Here is a 21,301-nt window from a genome sequence, read left to right as displayed (position 1 = left end):
TTAATAAACAAGTCGAGGCAGGTTGATCCATTTATGTCAATTGTCAAATTCAAACATGCTTAAAGCAGATTGTCACAGGTCAGGTTGATGGGTCGGGTCATCAATTGCGATCATAGGATGATGGATCATGGGATTATCATATTTAAGAATTTCTTGTATATTAGAAGGTGAGCTATATAGCTAAGCATACTGAATTTACATTATAGAATTTTTCTTTGTTTCTTCTAAAACTTTTTTAAATATTTTATTTTCTAATTTTTATGAATTATTTATACTCATTTTAAATGATTTATTCATCCATTTTACCAAAAAAAAAAGGCAAAGTGGGGCTTTGAAGTTTTCATTTGAGTCCTATTTGGTATCATCACTACAATTTTTGGTTTTAGGTTTTTAAAAATTAAGATATAAAATTCAAAAATGCAGGAATAAACATAAAGAACGGAGCATGTAAATGGCTAAAAAGGCCTAGAACTCGTTTAGAGTGTTCGGATAGACTTGAAGAAAGGAGCATCAGAGATATCCACTCCTCTGTACTGTTTATTTTTTTTCTAATTTGGCAGGTTGTACGCATGTTAGAGTGATATAAAATACTGCTTTTATCAAAAAAAAAAGAAAAAAATAAAAGGATGGATGATCTTGGGATGAACCGATGCACAGGGGCTGCTCGTGGCCGGGTCATTCACCATTTGGAGCTTCCCTTTCTACAGCCCTTGCAGAGTAGCGAGAAAGAAGCGTCCAAGTTAGAAGATTTTTAATTAAACAATTCTATCAAACTAAAAATATAAAATTTTAAGTATTACATAATCTATAAAAGTCAGTCTTCGATTCAAGAGATGTTTGAATCAAGCAATTAAAAGAAAGAAAATAGATACTAAAGCTAACATGCTATCCTGTTTGCCGAGTAGTCAGACTTTTATTATCAATTAGTTTCAAAAAAGATAAACTGATTTTTCTTTTTGAAAAAAAAAACTAAGGACAATTCTATCTAAAAAATTGACAGGTAAAATCCGGAGTGAAATACACAGAAGCTTAGACCATCTTCTTTAATTCCACAAATTATATCATATCATGTCCTGTTAATGCAGTCATGGATGCTTCTCCTATGCAACTTTTTTCATTACATTGCCCAGCTAACTGAATCAACTACTCGATAAATATGAAGAACATTCATTATAGACGACTAAATATGAATAAAGATAATAATGGAAGTACTAATCTGTAACCAAAACAGAGTACTGGAATAGAGAAACCAAATTACTCATGTACAATGTCAAATGAACAAGCACGCTCAACTGATCACTAGCTGTGGTTCAAAAACAAAGAGGTAGCAACCCATGTTTTTACCAAGAGCAGATATCTCATAATCATTGTCAACTGGCCAGACTCAATATACCAAACTGTTAAAATATTTGCAGGAAAAGAGAAAAGAGAAAAAGGCAGATAATTTTATTTCTTTATCCTATCACATTTGGTACATCTCGGGAGTAATACATACTTGCATATAAACTTTATATAAGAACAATAATATAGGCTGATATAGGACCATGCTAACAAAGAAAAATATTATAGACAATACAGATTGTTACATGATCTCTAAAATTACTGTAATAAGATCTTGCTAACAAAAAAAAAAATATTGGCTAATATAGGATCACGCTAATAGAAAAAATATTATGGGCGATGTAAGTTGTTACATGATCCGTAAAATTATGTTAACATCCCTTTTCAAAGTCAAGATGGTACTGTAGGTGCTAAGTTGAGTTTGAAAACTAGATCACGAATATCCAAAAATTGTTGTACTAGATCAAAAGCTGAAGTAGCAGCTTAGAAGCTGACGTGATAGACTAGGAGCTGATATAGGAGTTCAAAAGCTGATGTGGTAGTAGATCAAGAGCTAATGTTACAGCATAGAGTCTAATGTGGCGAAACACGAGCTGCTATAGCAGCTTGAAAGCTGATGTAGCAGATTAGGGGTTAACATAACATCTTAAAAGCCGATATCGCAAACTGATGTGTCAAGCTGATGTGACAATATAGAATTTGATATGGCAGAACAGAAGCTGATATAGCTACTTAGAAACTGATGCGGCTTTTAGGAAGCTAACGCAGCGCACTGATGTGTTTGACAATTGTCACGCCCCCGGCCCGAAATCGTGAGCCGGAGGTCGCGCCAACCGCCGCACACCCATAGGAAACTCTCCCTACGAGCATACAAGGCATCTTAACCAACATCTCAATTATATAAATCCGAAAATAATTCAACTAAATAAATGCAATCTTATTCCATTGACTAACTCAAGTCATAAAGTCTCACAGTTCTAAATATGCAGCGGAACAATAATTTTTCAGCATGCAACACTTAGTTCTTAAAATAACAAAACCTTGCAATGTCCAACAATCATAATGAATATCCAAGATAACAGTTCAACTTAAATAACCCTAATCTAAGATAGCTTGCACCACAATCCTTCTAGTCGCTCTCCTATTTTGGAACCCCAATAGACTAGTTTTCGAAATCTGTAAAACAACAAAAAATTGTATAATGAGCTAAACAACCCAGTAAGTAATGAATACTCTAGCTAGATGAATCAGCAATAATATGTAGAAAATAAACATATATGCAGTTCCAAGGTACAAGTCAAATATTTCTTAAATTCTTAAGATTCTTTTCACGGTTTTGAGATTCTTTCACATATTCAATTTATCTTGTCGATCCTGAACTATGACCATATGTTTCCTGTGGCAGGGTCATCATCACCGACTAATCTTCTTGCGGTGAGTCCTTCAGAATAGTCGATTACCAACGTATCTGCCCCCATTGGCGGGGTCCTCAACATAGCTAGGTTGAAGTTTAATTAGTTCTCTATTTCATATTTCAGTTATGAAAACATACAGTGTCAAAACCAAATATCGTTTAAATCTTAATTTCTTTCAATTTATCAGCTTCAACTCAACAGCGAGGAACTAAGACCACATGTTCCCTGTGGCAGGGTCATATCACCGACTAGTCTTCTTGCGATACCAATGTATTAGCCCCCATTGGCAGGATCCTCAACATAGCCTGACTGCGAGTCTGAATTTATTTCAAGTTATTATCTTTTCTCACATTATGTTCAGTGTTCCAAACCGAAAGGTACAATGTCAGAGCAATCAAACACAATCCAAATCAGAAGCAAATACGTCCAATTAGAGTCATACAATATTCTAAAAATATACATATAACCCATGCATCAAATTCGTAATCACGAATAATTCGATTCGTAAAACATATATAGTTTGTCGATAAATCTAGTAAAGAGGTTACATCACTTACTTTACGAACTCGATGCACAACAAATCCAATTAATTCCGCAAATCCCTCGCAGAACCTAATATCCAAAACTCATATTCTTCTTTTAAAATTCATCACAATATATGTATACAAAAACTTAAATTTTAATATTCTCCCATGGCTGACTCTGTAGAAGTGCATAGCACCCCGAGTTCGGATTCGTACCCATAAACCACCCCCTCTATTTATCTATTTATTTATTTTTATTTTTTAATTTTTATTCTCTTTTCTTTTTCTTTTTCCTTCTTCTTTTCTTTTTCCTTTTTTCCTTCCTCTCCTGACTCCTCTCTTCTCCTTTGGCGAAATAGGGGCCCGTGACCCCCCTTCTTTTTCTTCTTCTCTCCTCGGTCGAGCCCAAGGGCGGCCACGGTGGCCGGCCCTGACAGCGGCAGGAGGTGGCAGAGCAAGCCCGACCACCCCCGGCAGTTGGCGGCGGCGAACAAGGCTGGTGGCAAGAGCTTCCGGGTCGAATAGAACACCCTTTTTTTTGACCCAATTTCAGCGATCGGCTAGCTCAAAACCACCATGCACTATGGCTAATCACCAAAAGAGGAGGAGGAGAAGGCCTTACCTCAGCCCTGATGAAGGTCCGGCGGCTTTCTTCCTCTCCGACGGCAATGGAGGAAAAAGGACCACCCCCTATGGCTTTAACGACTCTCTCTCTCCCTCTCTCTTAGGCGGCAACACGAAGAAGAACCCCACCTCCCTCTTCTTGGGTGTGGCGGCTCTCCCTGATACCACAAAGGAGGAGAAGAAGCCCTAAATCAGAGTCTCCTTCTCCTTCGGGATGGATCCTTCCATCTCGCCGCCGCATATGAGGTCGAAACTTGGGACTGGGCCGGTCAAGTTGATCGGGCCAGTTCCAGGGTCTCACAGCAATGCTGACGTAGCTAACTGATGCAGTAGACTAATGCATCCATTGACATGACTAACATAGCAAACTGGTGTGTTTGTAGATGTGTTTGAATGACGTGTTTGACGATGTAGCTGATTGACTTATCTGATGATGTGGCAGCGAGAAGACACATAGAAGATGACAATTGCAGTAAGGACAGAGCTCAGAAAGAAGACAACTGAAGGTTGACGATCCTCATAGACAGAGGCACAATGAAAGAGAAGCAAGAGACCTCGAACTGGATGATGAAGGAGCCGGAGGTAGCAAATAAAATCGGAGATGGAAAAAAAGGGACTAAGCAATGATGAGGATAGATGACCGAAGATCTGAAGCTAAAAAGAAAAGCGATAGAGAGAAACTACGGATCCATTAGCAAATAAAGAATTTTCGGGTATTAAGCTACTAAAAATAGAGGATATACAGATGTACTAAGGAATATGAGATCTTCAAATATTGATTCACTAGGAAATAGATGATTTGCAGGGAAACAGAGACTCTGTGGATCCACTAGAATATAGTGGATCTTTGGGTGTTGATTTACCATAAAATAGAGATCGATAGATCAACAATAGGAGTCTCCAATTAAAGCTTCTAGACATGGCAACGACGACATAGTAAAGGCAGAATAGATAGCGGCAGCTATTAAAAGATTATCGGTGGCTTTGATACCATGTTAAAATATTTGCAGAAGAAGAAAAAAATAAGAAAGAGAAAGAGAGAGAAAAGTAATTTTATTTCTTTGTTCCATCACATACAGTACATCTCACGGGCTGTATATATTTGTGTACAGATATTATATAAGAAAAATAATATGAGCTGATGTAGGATCGCACTAACAAAAAAAAATATTATGGGTGATTCAGGTTGTTATGTAATCTCTAAAATCACTTTAACAAGATCATGCTAAAAAAAATAATATAAGTTGATATAGGATTATATTAATAAAGAAAAATATTATAAGTTATACAAATTGTTACATGATTTCTAAAATTACGTTGACAGCATACAGAGCATCTTGTATATATTTAGGTGTCTTTGCATATCTCTTTACAAAGCCAGAAAGACGACTCCAAGTGCAGTAGAAGTGAGCACAATGGGAAGGCAGCAGCTGTGGGTGCTGCTCGCTGCATTATGCCTCCGGTGGCCAGCGGCAGCTCCATTCCTTGGAGCAGCCAGACCCCCTCCAATCACTGGGATTACCCTTCCATCAGGTGTGTTGGAAGTGCCATCTGAGGCTCCATCACCACCATTACCAGATGAACCCCCATGCCCTCCATGCGAACCGCCACCAGTTGACCGTCTGGTGGCGGTCGTTTTGTTTTCTCCTGCTGTTTCCTGCATGCGAGCTGGAGGAGCAATTAAAGTACGTAAGATGACAAAATCAATGACATTAATGTATTTGCTGGTATCTACAGAATAACAAAGTCTCAAGGTATGCAATATTAAGTCATGAGCAATTTTACAAGCCACCAGATTAGTCCTTACTGCAAACAAAAGCTCATCGAGGAAGTAACTAAAGATTGGATGTAACTGTTCCTCCTCAAAAGGATTACTATCAGCCAAGAGTCCAGGAAAAGAGCCATTTTTTTCATGGCTTGAACCACCACTAATGCATTCTCATTGATAAGACCACCATTTTATGAACACAGAAAAGAAAAATAAAATGGTTATACCATTGGCAATCAGATGTAGGGGGGAAAATACATTTTTTGAAGATCTATTTATGAAGTGCCACTAACAGCAGATCAAGTGAAGCAATTTCAATCAAGTCAAAGGTCTCAAAAGACATAGGCATGATTAAAGATAACTTTGATAGTGGTAAGGGGAAATGAACTGTAAGGAAATTTATAAGTTGGAGGATCCATCCTTATATGTGTACCATTCAATAAGAAATAATTGCAAGGAGAGCAGTGCTATGGTAACTCAGAAAAATCACTCAAGAAAGTCATTCAACTGTCTTCCACCATTCACTTTGCTTCAATATGAGGCACCGTTCACAATGCAAATACAAAGGGAGCATGAGAACACAAACACCAGCTGAGTGATTTTTTGAGCTGCACCTGAGTTACTAAAGTATTTCTGTTGCAAGTAGGTTTGATGTGTCCAACCTTAGAATCAGGGGATTAGGCTTCATATTTCTATAATGTCTCACTACCCTCATTTTCTTTTTTCTGAAATTATCAGTAATTTTATTTTCTGTTGTTTAAACATTTTGGACATCTAATGTGTTTGCTAAAAAGAAGTTGCTTTTATCATGATAGGAAGCGAACTATTCACAAGCAACATAGAAACCGTAAAGGACTAGAATCTATTCTTTTCCTTCAGAATACTTAAAAACACTGCTTTCAGAATATGTCCCAGATTTCTTTGTCAGTGTGAGGCTACTAGGCCACTGAGCAAAAGCTCCCAACAATGTGCTCAGGATTACTCAAATATAAGCTACTAATTCTATAAAGTTGGCATGATGCGCCACTTTTCAAAGCGCATCATAAAAATTTTATCAGGAAAACTTGTGAGCAATATCGTTTGTTCATATTCTCATGACAAGGACTTGCCAGCAATAGTTGACAATCTTCACAGGTGGACACACTGAACTCAACAGAAAAAGGATTATAAGTGCTTACATAGATGTTACAGGAGAAAGCCTTTTAAGAAAATCCTCCGGATAAGGTCGGTGCCGACATTAACTAAGAATCACCAAAGAACCTAAATATCTCACATGACAGCACCTCCCTGTTCACAAGGATTTTTCAAGACTCCAAAACCAAATAATTATAGAAGAGTTTGCGAGCCTTGCTAGCAAAGTCACCTCTTTCTGAAGAAGTTAATAACTGAACATAAAGTCACCGACCAAGAAGGGCCTAAATACAAATTTGAGACAACCAAAAATGTTGAACCATTTATTGCCACCTTCTCCAGCAGGTGAAATCCTTTCCAATGAGAAAGTGTTGAAGAAGTTGGTCACTTTTATAAAACTAGTGGCGCATCGACTTTTGTGTCCAGCCCGAAGAATCACTGTCACCATGCGTCTGTGAGTTGGATGTGTGTCGGACACCCTAAGTACTTCCTAACTTGTTTGCAGGTTTTATATATTGGTAGTTTTGGAACCCTAATATTCATCTAACCACTACTTAAGATCTGTGGAAATATCACTAACTTACCAGCATAAACCTTTTGACATATGTGTCAAGAAAAGCCCCAGTTAATGGAATGTTTCAAATCAAGGGTAACATTATGAACAATCACACTCATATGTCAGCACTCAACAAATAAAAAGCACTTTGTCAATTTTATACAGAAAATAGAACACCTTAATAATACATTTACAACATTGAATGATAATGTAAATATCAATTTATGAATATTAATTTTCTCATGTACTCATATCTAGTTTTATTCCTATTGCTAAATCACACACTCCCAATCTTGTGCTCATAACCATGCAACACTGGATAACACTCATGGCATTGGAATCACATCCGATGTATTGAATTTAATTAGAAATCATTATTTTGGTTGGCTAGAAGATATTTAACAACTTCTAAAAAGGATTTTATAGAACGGTAGCTGTTTTAGGGTCCTAAGGTTCTTTTGAGGCCAGCCTGAAATCATATAGGTGACATACAAGGCAACTACTTAGATAAAGAGTATCTTATCGAATTATATAAGAACTCATGCTTTATGTCATTTGTCCAGCTATCTTAGTATAATATGTGACCAATGCCTAACAACGAGCCAAAAATGAATATGCTTCTCTCAGATTCTCATAATAAATCTACCTTCACAATATCATGTTTTGACGAACAGACTTTCCATATAAAAAACAAAAGTAGATGAGTGAAATCTTTAGAAAAAAATTGATCCATAAATCTGCAAAATAAGATTGGAAAATAATAGAATAAGAAAACAGAAAGTGACAAATAATTGTCTTTTGTATTTAATTTTTCGAAGCCAGGTCATCATTAAAATACAGCTGCCATGATCAATTATACCACAATACAAGTCAGTTAATGTTTCGATGTTCAAGGGGCATAAAACCCTCTAGAGGAAACTCAATCCTCAGAAGTGCTTTCAAGGATATAGGCATCACTATATTAAGTTTTGGCCGTTACAACAGGCCTGAATCATGTTTTCCTCATACTTTGTTTAGAAATTTTTATTTGCATAGACAATGATTTTGGGTAACTTCGCTTGACCTGCGCATACTGAAGAAATAAATGAGTGAGGAGAAGAGAAGCTTGCATGCATCACCAAAGTTTTATGAGCAACTAGTCAGGCGGATGAGGGACTGAGAGTATGCTCAAGCTTGAAAGCAAAAGAGACCAAACTAGAGCAAAATAAGAGTACATGTAAGACTGAGACATGGAAATATTGAATTTCAATAATCATAGATTTTAAAATTCATCTTTCCACAAAAGTTGTATTCTGCATGTTTCATAGGGTAGGGTTACTAATGAAATTTAACCACTCATGAAAAGCTCATGCTCGGCTCAAGAACTGGCTCATTCAAACTTAATTAAAAATTAGTTGAGTCGAACCTGTATTTTAGGGCTTATCTTATAATTGATCCAACTGCAAGAGATATAAGCTTGAGTTTGGCTTAAAAGTTAGCCCATTCAGGTGAGTTATGAGCTGAGCTTGAGCACATGTTATTATGATTGTGCTAAAGCTGAAGAATCCAATAGTTAGATGATTTTGCATGTTTGCTTCCCAAATCCTCAAAATAGTTGCCAATTTATTTTCTCTGGTTGCAGGATCATGCACACATCTTAGGCACCAGCCCGATTCATATTGTTCATAGGACTTCGAGCATCTATTGACGAGCAACTACCCAAGAATATATGATATCTTATTGCAACAACCTTTGTTATCTTAAAGAAGATGCATCTTTCATGCCTAACATTTCCATCTATTAGATGCTCCTATTTTTTTTTAGGTTACAAATTTTTTATTTAAAAGCTCCTCAAACTGTCTAGACTAGAGATTCAGTCCAAATCATTCAACTAAAAACAAAATTTTGAAATGTATGGAAAAAATAATTTGTTCAAAGCTTCACATTAGTGTCACTATTGGGATACCGTTTTTCTCATTCTTCTCCATATTTGGTAGATAACAAAGGCCGATGGATAAAAAAAGTCCAAAATTCTCATTTAATAAAAAAAATTACAATTACAGACAAAGTAGTTTAGTAGCGCAACAGGTGGCTCCTGGTATAATGGCAAGGTTGCTCCACTATGAGCTAGGTATTATGGATTTAAAACATGGAAGCAACCTTTCTACACAGGATAAGGCTGCGTACATTTTAACCTCTCTAGATCCCGCAATGGTGGGAGCCTGTCCTTTTAGTAGTTCAACCACCCAAAATATAGACAACTCAAACTGGCATGAAACTAGACATTCTCGTAGTAAAAGCTTGAACCATGAAGGCAAGAAAACAATTATCATCATTACCATCAAATAAAATTAATCATGATCTCATAACAATTAATTTGGAAATAACTCATTCCTCACCTTTTATTTCTCAATTGCACTTCAGAGATGGGCCCAAGCTAGTAGATTGTTTTTACTTATTAACACAGACTATAAAGCTATATCCTGAACATATCTGAAAGGGCAAAAAATACACCTTTCCATATTTTTAGATTCCTTTTCTCATATCTCGCCCAATTATCTTTGGAATCCCTTTCATTGCAGTTTCTTCAATCCTTATTCATAATCTAAATTCACATGCATACTTTTAACATACAAACGGAAATCCATAAACAAACTGATCATCTATCAGAACCAATAACAGCTCAAAACCAAGTTCTCATAACCACCACCACCCCACCCCACCCCACCAAAAAAAAGAAAAAGGAAAAAAATAAAAGCGGAAGCAACAAAAAACTCAAGCACCAGAAAACAGCATCAAAACAGAAGGAACAGATAGAAAAACTTACCTGAATCATTGGCGCCAATCGACTGCACCACTAGAAGAAGAAGAAACAGAGCAAGGAGCAAAAGGAGAGCAAGTTTTCTCCACCTATTTCCCATCTCTACATCCACCAAAGCTAAACCAAACCCATTTCCCTCTCCTCCTCTCTCACTTAACCTCGGATAAAGGCAGCGGGAGTGCGCTCACAGACGTGTCAGATTCTCCATTGCTTTTAAGGTAGCCGTGGTCCACCGCGGTAATCCAAGCTAACCTCACCGCGGTGCCCCTACATAAATCCCTGTGGGATATGGTGCGAGCCTCTCTTCCCTTCCTAACGGCTAGTAATCCCATGCTCAAATTTAAATGTTTACGTCTCTCCCTCCATCCCCATGAAGCCAAAAATCTCTTCTTTTCTTCTTCCTCGGCCGTGGCAGCGGTGGCACCCGTGGTTATAGAGTCCATTTCACAGCCACAAAGGATCGTTTCAAATCTCGAAACTCGAGTCCCGGAGACCCGCTTCTTCCCCATCTCCCTTGATCCCAGATCCTTTGTCGCGGCCCTGGTGCAATGCTGGAACCCAACCCAGGTCAAGCAGGTTCATGCCTTGGCTATCACCACCTCAATGATCGAAAACCTCGGCGTCGCCAACAAGCTGGTATATATCTATGCGCAGTACAGGGCGTTGGCTGATGCCCATGCTCTCTTTTGCCGGATGAAAGAGCGGGACAATGTGTCTTGGAGTGTGATGGTCGGTGGGTTTGCAAAGATTGAAGATTACGAGAATTCTTTGAGAATTTTTAGAGAGTACATTCGTTCTGGCTCTCGGGTTGATAACTACACTCTGCCTTTTGCATTAAGAGTGTGTAGAGATACAATGTCAGTCCAATTGGGTACGGAGATCCACCATCTTGTTTACAAGGCTGGGCTTCACTCGGATCTCTTTGTGTCGGCAGCATTAGTCGACATGTATGCCAGATGTGGGCTTGTTGAGGATGCTCGCAAGGTGTTTGATAAGATGTCGAAGAGGGACATGGTGAGTTGGACGGTCATGATTTCCGGGTATGCCGAGTGTGGGAACCCTGATGAGTCTCTGGTTTTGTTTGACAAAATGATGGAAGAAGGAATTGTTCCTGATAAGGTCACGATGGTGACCGTTGCTTTTGCTTGTGCGAAGCTAGGGGCCATGCATAAGGCTAAGATGGTCCATGATTACATATCAAGGAGAAATTTCTCATTTGATGTGATTTTGGGGACAGCAATGATCGATATGTATGCCAGATGTGGCAGCATGGATGCTGCCAGGGAGATCTTTGATCGGATGAAGGAAAAGAATGTCATTACTTGGAGCTCTATGATATCGGCTTATGGGATTCATGGGCATGGTAGAGCAGCTTTGGAGTTGTTCCCTCAGATGTTGGAGAGTGGGATTCGACCAAACCGAATTACCTTTGTTTCCATCCTATCTGCTTGTAGTCATGCTGGTTTGGTTAATGAAGGTCGGCAGTTTTTCCATTCAATGAAGAGAGACTATTCGATTGAACCGGATTTGAAGCACTACACTTGCATGGTGGATCTTCTTGGCCGAGCAGGAAAACTTGATGAGGCACTGGAATTGTCAAACAGAATGAATTTAGAGAAAGATGAGGGCTTTTGGGGTGCATTGTTAGGTGCTTGTAGGATCCATGGGAATGTAGGGCTGGCAGAGAAGGCTGCCAAAAGCCTTCTCGAACTTGGTCCACGAAATTCTGGCTACTACATTTTGCTTTCTAATATATATGCCAATGCGGGTAGGTGGGAAGATGTGGCCAAGGTAAGGGATTTGATGTCCAGCAGGAGATTGAAGAAGACTCCTGGTTGGACATGGATTGAGATTGATAACACGGCTTATCAGTTTAGAGTGGGTGACAAGAGCCATCCTCAATCAAAGGAGATCTATGAAATGTTGAAGGTCCTGAGAGAGAAGTTGGAGTTGGCTGGTTACGTTCCTGATACAAATTTTGTGCTGCATGACGTGGACGAGGAACTTAAAGCAGAGTTCTTATACACTCACAGTGAAAAGCTGGCGATTGCGTTTGGTCTCATTGCAACAGCTGATGGAACAACAATCAGGATAGCTAAGAACCTTAGAGTCTGTGGGGACTGCCACACATTTACTAAGCTGGTATCGGCTATTGTACAGAGGGAGATCATTGTTCGAGATGCAAACCGATTTCACCACTTTAAAGAAGGGTGCTGTTCTTGTGGGGACTATTGGTGATAAACTGAATTTGCAATGAGGTAACTCCAGTCTCCTACCATGTTGTATTATAATTTAGCATATTTTCATAATTTAAAATAGATATTATTAATGCCATTGGGCAAATATACATTTATAAAGACTTCTAAATCATGATTATGGCTCAAAAAAGGTATAATATGATATTTTGTTTGGCTAGTAATAAAAATCGTTACTAATGCTACATATATACTTTGGGGATGCCACTCTTTCTCCATCTGGTGGAGCTTATAAGATATGGATTTTTTTTCTTCTTTTTCGAGCATCAAAACTTCTGATTGTCAAGATGACAAAGGGCTTAGCCTATTGTTTATTAAGTCATGAGTTCTTGGCTAAAATGAAACTGACTTGTGAATTTCATTGGCTATTGTTTGTATGACCTTTTTCTCATTAGTTTGTTAAATTTGACTAGGACTGCTGCCCAGAAACAAAAAATTGCCTGGAAAGCATATAATGGCCAAAACTTGTGTTTAACTATGCTATCAACACCTTCAAGAATTACAGTTCTGGCAACATAATAAAGATGTTTGTTTGATCAGAAAAGATATTAAGGATAGACACGTTCTGTCTTGCTGTAATTTTCAGTTAGAGTATCTGGCTTATCATTGGACTCATTGCTTACCAAATAACAATCTTACATTTGTTCCTATCCTTATACAATCTATTCATGCATTTGGACTCTTTAAGGTTTGCTAATCATTTGCATAAACTTACTCCAAGTCACCATTGTAGTATCATCACAGGCTCCTTGCTTGTTGGAGTTGCATAGGATCATAATGGAAAGATGCTTTCATCCATTATATTTCAGGATTCATCTCGGGTAGGGTGATCAAAACAACTTGAACAAGTAATTTGGCCAAGTATCTGCTGCCAATTCATAGGAATTTATTGTTAGAATTCAGCCAGTTTTAAAAAGTTTACTAGACTTGCCTTGTCATACTTTGATCAATGTGGGTGATCCCATATAGATGAGATATGATTTGCTGGTTAAGTGCAGGTTATAAGGATTAATCTGTACATTCCAGAAAGCATAACTTCCTTCTAATGTGCATATATAGTAGAAAAGAAGCTAATAAACTCCTGCATATGCTGCACAATCATAGTTCAGCTGGTTGCTATTCCTCTCTACTAGGGAGAGGTCTAAGGTTCAAACCCCGAGTTACATCCCCAACATCTTTTTTGTAAAAGAAAAATACCTAGATATAAACAAAACCATGATTCTTGTTCATATGATATGACTATAGTTTTTTGTTGAGCTTCAACCTATTGCAACCCTCCTCCTTTATCTGGGCCATGTACAAAACATAGATGTAGTTTAATACAGTTGAACATATGAACAAAACCATGCATGTCGTAAGAAAAACATATTAATAGTATGTAAAGTTGGTGGATCACGCCCTTAATCATCTCAATCGCCTCATGAATATGAAATAAAGCTGACCACAAGGAACATCAAAGATGGAGGAGATGTGATAATCCTTCAGAAGGATGTAAGGACCAAGTGATGTAAGTTTAGCTAAGATTTTCATGGTGTTTATGAGCTAGCCGTCAAGTTGCAGTCATATCCCCAACAGCAACCTTCTCCAGTGCAATCAGAAGACTTGCAAATTAGATGTGCCATTTAGGTTTTGTCTATTAATCCAAGGACAGCATAAGCATCAACGGAGATGGAGAAAAAATTAGTGTAGGAATAATATTACTAACAATTTAATGTGCAGTCATTTCCTGAATGTCCTTAATCATGTCTTGTTCTTCCTACTTGCCTTGGCCCCATCTCATGTAGCCCGTGCAGGTAATCCTGACTTCACCTCAGATTTTGTCCTCCCACCAAACTCCACTGCTGTTGATGGCAGCTTCCATTCACCGGCATGTGCAGAGTGATCAATTTGGAACCACCGAAAGCCTCACTGTCTTCAGAGCTGCCCTAGCAGAATTCCCAGAAGTCTGTAATTTCATACTGATGTATCCTGTTGGCACTGTCAATCCCCCTCACACTCATCCCTGTGCTGCTGAGCTCCTATTCCTCGTCGATGGTTTTCTTGAAGTGAGGTTTGTGGACACCAGAACAAGCTATATTCTCAGAGTCTCAAACCAGGGGACATGTTTGTATACCCCAAGGGAATTAATTGTTCACTACCAGTATTGCAGAAGTCAAGGCCCAAAGATTGCTATTTCTGCAACTAGTTAGTCTTATGCATATTAGTTTTGTTTATAGAAACCAAAGTATCATTATTTTCCTATACAACTTGCAACTACTTCCACCAATAACAATTGTTTAATTTTTAAGAGGATAATTTCTATGGCTATCGAATGCTAAGAGCACTTCCAAATTCTGCAAATTTTTGTGGCACCAGCATTACTCCAAAATAGTAGTTGACAATGAAGAAAAAGCTCGAAGATGCATGTTAAAAGCTCTAATATGTTTCTATATTAATTGTGTCTGAGAGTTTAGAGCACTTTTGCAAGGCAGACTTTACATTCTTCCCTATACATACTGGAAATTCTTGTTTGTCGAATTTAAAAGGGATGTTGTTTGCTTGAATAAGCTAGCAACCCTCTCTTCTCAAAGTTGCTCTGGAAAAAAAAAATCTCAGCATCAATTGACAGAGGATTTCTTGATTTTGTGGTACCAAGACTACATATAGCCTAGAAAAGGGATGTTGTTTGCTTGATTTTGAGGGTTATAGGGATTATTTGGATAATGAACTAAAAAATAATTGAAATCCTTTTTTCTTGTAATATATCATAGATAACCTACAAAAATCCAGATAGAAACTAAGTTATGTGAAAAATAGATCAATGTTATGCAATAAGTAATACCTTTCTTCTATCTCCTAGTGAATTTTGAAAAAAGCTGAACATAGTAAGGAGTGTGAAAGATGGTTGATGTAGGATTGTCCAAAACAAGGATATAAGAACCCGATCAGGAATCTAGATTGTTAATTAAGTCTTGCTGAAATGGCTAATTTTCAGTTCATTAACTCACTTTGGACTTGATATCTCTAACTTGCTTCACTGGAATCAGAAATAAGATCTGCAGTGAGTCAGTGTGCCACTTCTGTTTCAGTCTCCATCCATCCAAAGAGAACAAAACTGCCATAAAGACACGGAAGATTAAGCTCAGGAGGCATGTTATAGGAATTTTATGTGCATTTACTTTCTATAATAATTAATATTGCTCCATGAGGATTGAGAATTTTTCTGTTTCCTGCATAATGTCAAAAGCTTAGCATTCATTCAAAAACTATATCATCTGTACCCTGACATCTCATTCATCTCATTACCACTTTAAAAGGCTAAGATAAATGGGAGAAGGAGCTGCCAGACAGTGCTCGGCTTTCTTGATATTATCAGTCACCATCTTTCTTGGATTCCAAGGTTTGAGCTAAGAATTTGAATAGACCTTTCCTGTCATCCTGATAAAGCAGGTCCTGAAATGTTTCTTCCAGGGATCCTTTTGAAAGTATTGGTTAAGTTGAACTTCAACCACAAATTTTCCCTTGTTTCTGTCATTTCTTTGTTGGTTAAACTGGGACCTACTGATGGCCTCTGGACTTCGAGACACGGACATCTTCCATGGTGATCTATTCAGATAATGTCATAATCAAAGATTAGAGGCGTGCCATTTCCTAATTGTTTAATTTATAACTATTTTTTCCCCCTCATTGGAGTTCAATTGGTAGTTTCAGCAGAAGGGTCCCTTCTTTTGTCATAACTTGACAAGAGGCCAAAGGATAAAGAACAAATTGCCCTAGACATTTCCTTCAGCTTGCCACCATATCAACAACATGGCCATATCATGGTCAAGGCTTACAATCCACCCAAACATATAGAAATACATGGGTTATGCTAAGCTCCTCACAAGTTTTCGAAGTTCAGAACCATAGCTCTGAATGTTCTCAACAATGCCTTGGTTCTTCCTACTGCTTACCTTGGACATGTCTTATGTGGCACTTGCAGGTGATCCTGACATTACCTCAGATTTTACCATCCCACCATCGTCGAAGGCAGCTTCTTCACTTTCACTGGAATGCGAACACTGATCACTTCAGAACCACCAAAGGCCTTCAGAGTCTTAAAAGCTACCGAGGCAGAATTCCCAGATCTCGACGGGCAGGGGCAATCCACCTCATACTCATTCTTATTCTGCTGAGCTCCTATTCCTTGCAGGCGGTTACCTAGAAGTTGGATTTGTTGACACTACATACAAGCTCTATACTCAAGACACTCCAACCTGGGAACATGGTTGTGTTTGTCAAGGAACTTGTTCATGTCCAGTACTGCAGCAGTCAGGACCTGGCATTAGCCATTCCTTCCTCGTAAAATCCTTCAAGATTGATGCTGCCACAAGTCAGAAGATTTAGGTAAGGCTGGTCTTGCACCAATGGCCTAAACTGAATCTCATATATGGTTTCCATAATTATCTATCACAAATAGGAAGTCCTTTGATTAGCTGCTATGCCGCAATTTCTATGAAAATGTCGCCGTATGTTTATGTTGGCGGAGAGCATTCTTTCAATGTTTTCTGTCAGCATTATCTTATATGTCTTCTTGATTGATTCATGAATTTTCGGATAATCTTTTTGTTTTATTGCTTGTGTCCAAAAATTGCAAGGTTGTAATGTGTACCAGGTCATGGTTATAGAAAGTCTTAATATCAAGAATCAGAAATGTTACGATCAATTAACACTGTAAAGTAGTGATTTCCCCTTTGGTGGATTCTAATTTGCTATTTGTTCAGAATAGCAGAATTGTATCAACACTAGCTACACATGCATTGGGATCTCATTTTCCTTATTATCAATAACAAACAAAGCATGAGTTTGATGAGAGGTATAGAAGGTAACTTGTTCCGGTAACTATGGGAGTTCGATTTGAGAGTCATACACGTTACCAGAAGGATGGATTTCATAGCATTTTGTAGCATTGTACAGTGAAACATATATAACTAGTTGCAGTATGTTGAACATGAAATTATCAACTCGGTTTTATCTTTCATCTTTTTATTTTTCTTTAACTAGCTTCTAATCTTTGATAGCACAGGTAGCATTCTGATAGCTAAAAGTTCTCGAAGATCAAGACATTTGAATCCATTTATCTTTTTTGATCCAGTGACAACCGCTGGCATGTCTGCACAGTTATTTGATCTGATCATAGACTTTGCTTCCTCTCCATTCCATTTTAGAAAAGGGGGAAACAAGTTTTTGGCATATCTATGCCCAAGAAAAGAATTGATATGCAACCATTCAATTCCAAAATTTTGCCCATAGTGCTCCTGAGGAGCAGCAGGCGCCATAAGCAGAGCTACTGGAACATAGTCCACAAGCATGGCAGGTTCAGACCACCACCATCTGTGAGGCACAACTCAATTCAAGCCCATCGAAGGACTATGGTTTTGAAGGCTGGACTCCACATTTGGGGATTTTACAGTGGATAGCAGGACAACCGTGTGATGCGATTATACAATCTAAATTCCACTTGAATGAACAACTTTTCGGAGGTATTGATGAGCTAGATTGCTATGGTAGCGAGGCATTCATTAGCCAACAAGATACGTCTTCGATTGAGATAGCTAAGCAAATGGAGAGGTTAGCCATAGTGTTGGTGGATCTGCACTGCTTGTCACAATTTCCATTGACCAGCTCTCCAGTTATCGAACTACCTAATATCAGTTCCCTAATGACTAATAGGTCAGCACACTCTTAACTTACAATATAGGGGTGTGAAGATCTTAGAAAGATTCAATCTCTAGAAGCTCAAGTGATATGATGAAGGCTTTACCTACAAATGGGATCAAGCAAGCTTGTTAAGTACCTACATGCATCCGGGTTCGATATGAGAGGTCAGGTAGATGTGGGGAGCATATCTTGGGGGCAATAGTTTCTTCGGTTGGAATAGTTCCTGGTATCAGCATTGGAGGGCAATCTTTTGTTCCACAGGTTAGATTTTCCTCAGAACACACAGCTTGTGGGGGAAATGCCTCAATGGATGCGGTATCCTCAAGCTTGAGTTCGTCTACCAAATCTTTAGGCCGAGAGGCAATTGCAAGCAGAGAATGAGGGTTATAATTTATATTGGATTCCATTGTATCAGCCAAATATTTAATGGCTTGTTCTATAACCTCTCTTGAATCAAAATATTTCTGATCATGGTCTAATTCAACAAAATTTGGTGCAATTGATGGAGTTGATCAGGGATCAACTAGGCTTCACTTACCGGCCAGTAACAAGGCTAATTTATAGGATGCCTTATGGTTTCAAGCATATGATTTTCCTCGAGAGCATAAGTCTCCGGAATTTTTGAGATTCTTTGGAGATGATGGGATATCCACTATTGAATATATAGGAAAACATTCATTCCAGTGTGGAGAAGCCAGAAATAACGATATTCTTAAGCTTAGGCTCTTCGCAAATTTGCCGACCCGGTCAGTTTTTTGTGTTAATTTATTTCCTAATTCTATTCATACTTTGCAAGATTTAGAGTGCCGGTTTTATACATAATTTTATAGAACTGAGTACAAAGTATCCATGGTCGATTTAGCTAGATTGACATAATAACCTAGCGAATCAGTCAAAAATATATGACAAGTTTTAAGTGAGCTAGAAATAGATGTTATGCTCTGCTTAGAGACGCAGAATATATTAAAATTGCATAAAATGGCCTCAACCTTAGATTAAGAAAGAAGTTTGTAGGACAAAAGTTTTTCGAGCTAGTCCAGCTAACCATGCAGGTGATTAACTTATGAAGCAATTTGAGAAAAGATGAGCAGAGAAGGGTTTCTAAATTATGATATCTTAGTTGTGGAGACTGAATTTGACCATGTGATTATGCATCAGGATGAGGCCGAGGTTGGCATGGCTGAAATTTTGATAGGCAAGCCTTATATTTCTAAAGCCTTATGCAAATTGAATATACAGGTTCAACCATCAGTCCTAAAGGTAATGCCAAGAAGAAAGCGAAATTAAATTTTTGATCATTTGCTAAGATAAATAGATTAAGCTACTTGAAGGACATGAGAACCCTCCTCCCGAAGTATGAAAAGATAACAAGGATTGTAAATGCACAATGGAGTGAGTCATAGCACAAATAACTTTGTCATGCTTCAAAATGCAATTCAGAGGGTTATTATGAATGGCAGGCTAAAGTTCCTAGAAAAAGACAAGGATGTGATATTGGTAGATGGAGATTTATTTCCTAAGATGGCTGTTAATATGACTTCAACAGATCTTTCTAGAGTTTTTACATCAAGACCAAGGGTGAGTTAGGAAGCATGTAGGAAGAAATTAGGGCTGAGGTCCAAGAGAATCTCTAACTCTAGAAGGTTGGGGGTGGATATTCCATGATTCAGGTGTATTGGTCGAAGGTGACCAGAAACAAAAGGCAGTCAAGAGAAGAGACAGGTTCTCAATTGGAGGAAAAACCTAAAGAAGGAAATAATGCTAGATAGTCTGTTTTGATCCCAAACCAACCTTAGTTCGTAACATGGTCAAGCCAATGATTCCATAGGCTGTTTTAGCAGGCCAAGATCGATGAGGATTGGGATGCTTCCAGATTGAAGTCCTAAAGTTGGGCCTCTGATAACGTTCATAGACTATTGAGACAGCGCGCATCCCATCAGGCTATACATTTACCGGAAGGCGAACGGTGCTGCAGATTAGGTGGCGTCCTTTGCGGCTCACCACTCCGGAGGCTTCATTTGGACAGATCATGGGCCGGTGCCAGATTTGCTATGTAGCATTTTGCTTTCTGATTTTGTTGCTTGCATTCACATTCGTTGGATGTGACCCGCCGTTGTACCAAAAAAAAAATAAGAAGAAATGTTTGTTCATGATGAAGAAGAAAAATAGAGGAAAAATAAGGAAGGACACCATGCTCGAAAATGGAGCCTAAGATAAGGAGACCAGAGGAGTCATGAATTAATAAATGTGGATTTACAGAGTCAAGAAGATCGGAGCTTGCTAATTGCTCTTTCTTCTTCTCAACTTGGTGAGCATGGATCAGACAACGGTCGATTCAAAGTTCATGGTGATTGAGATGACAAGCAAGGGAAGATTTAAGCAAGGAGATCGAAAGAAAACTCGTAACTAGGGTTTTCTTTGCAGAAGATGGTGATAAAAAAGTTAAGATAATCTTCATAGAAGAGTAAGGTGCACCATACCAAGGCTTAAAGGAAAAGAATCCTTATAAATCTTTTGGGCTGTGTGCACCATTCATATTACTTAGAATGGCCCGTGAGGATGTGAACACGTAGCACCAAGTGATGGCCATTCATGGTATAGAAGACGATTTGACTGTGCAGGTTAATGAGAACCAAGCAGGCAAAGAAATCAATCAAACAAAAATTGGAATCAAAGATGTGGTGTCATATACATCTGATTACCCTCTTGACCGAAGATTAAAATTCGAAGATGTGTCGTAAAAATAGTGCATGACACATCGCAAATTGTTTTCAACATAGCTATCACACATTATCATTAGAAGTGAGTTGATTCACCCAAGAAAAAAAAGTCGAGTACCAAGACATCCTAGTAAAGGATAAGGTATGCTTGCAAGGACAGACTGAGAAACCTTGATCATGGTGTATTCACCAAAGGGATGTCGTCTAAAAACGTAGATTAAATGGAGAAATTACAAAAGATAGGACTAAGCTACAAGAAACTGATTGCATAGGTCGAGAATACATGAAAACAATGTGTGATAGGACTAATCAATGTACATCCCATTATATTGCAAGCCAGGTGGCTGATAGGTGATGAGCGGAGCATCGATGTGACCGGTGACCCGTGGTTGGATACCCTTCGCCTAAGAAGCTGGCCGGCCACGGTTGATGTTAAGGCAGCTGAGGGGCTGCTGGTGTGCCACCTCTTAGCACCAGGAGGGGCAAAG

The 21,301-nt window shown here is 38.5% G+C and overlaps 1 long non-coding RNA gene and 1 pseudogene across 5 annotated transcripts; one reads left to right on the top strand and one right to left on the bottom strand.

Moving 5' to 3' along the window:
• Window positions 1–5,139: 5,139 nt before the first annotated feature.
• Window positions 5,140–9,830, bottom strand: LOC149751524 (uncharacterized). The gene is made up of 2 exons (XR_016397980.1): window positions 5,712–9,830; window positions 5,140–5,572 (listed from the first exon to the last, which is right to left on the bottom strand). It is a non-coding gene; the product is annotated as an uncharacterized LOC149751524 (long non-coding RNA).
• Window positions 9,831–10,118: 288 nt separating this feature from the next.
• Window positions 10,119–19,841, top strand: LOC103718892 (pentatricopeptide repeat-containing protein At3g26782, mitochondrial pseudogene; annotated as a pseudogene). 4 transcript variants are annotated; one of them, XR_016397978.1, is made up of 3 exons: window positions 10,119–12,417; window positions 16,376–16,779; window positions 17,454–19,841. The product of XR_016397978.1 is annotated as a pentatricopeptide repeat-containing protein At3g26782, mitochondrial pseudogene, transcript variant X3 (transcript). The 4 variants fall into 4 exon arrangements; XR_016397979.1 differs by having other exon boundaries at window positions 17,528–19,840; XR_016397977.1 differs by having other exon boundaries at window positions 17,459–19,840.
• Window positions 19,842–21,301: the final 1,460 nt, after the last annotated feature.

This window comes from Phoenix dactylifera, chromosome 12 (assembly GCF_051530095.1).
Source record: "Phoenix dactylifera cultivar Ajwa chromosome 12, Ajwa_hap1_PhDact_Kaust_v1.1, whole genome shotgun sequence".
Classification (NCBI taxonomy): domain Eukaryota; kingdom Viridiplantae; phylum Streptophyta; class Magnoliopsida; order Arecales; family Arecaceae; genus Phoenix; species Phoenix dactylifera.
The sequence above is the reverse complement of the archived record's forward strand: the minus strand, read 5'-3'. Positions and strand labels throughout refer to the sequence as shown.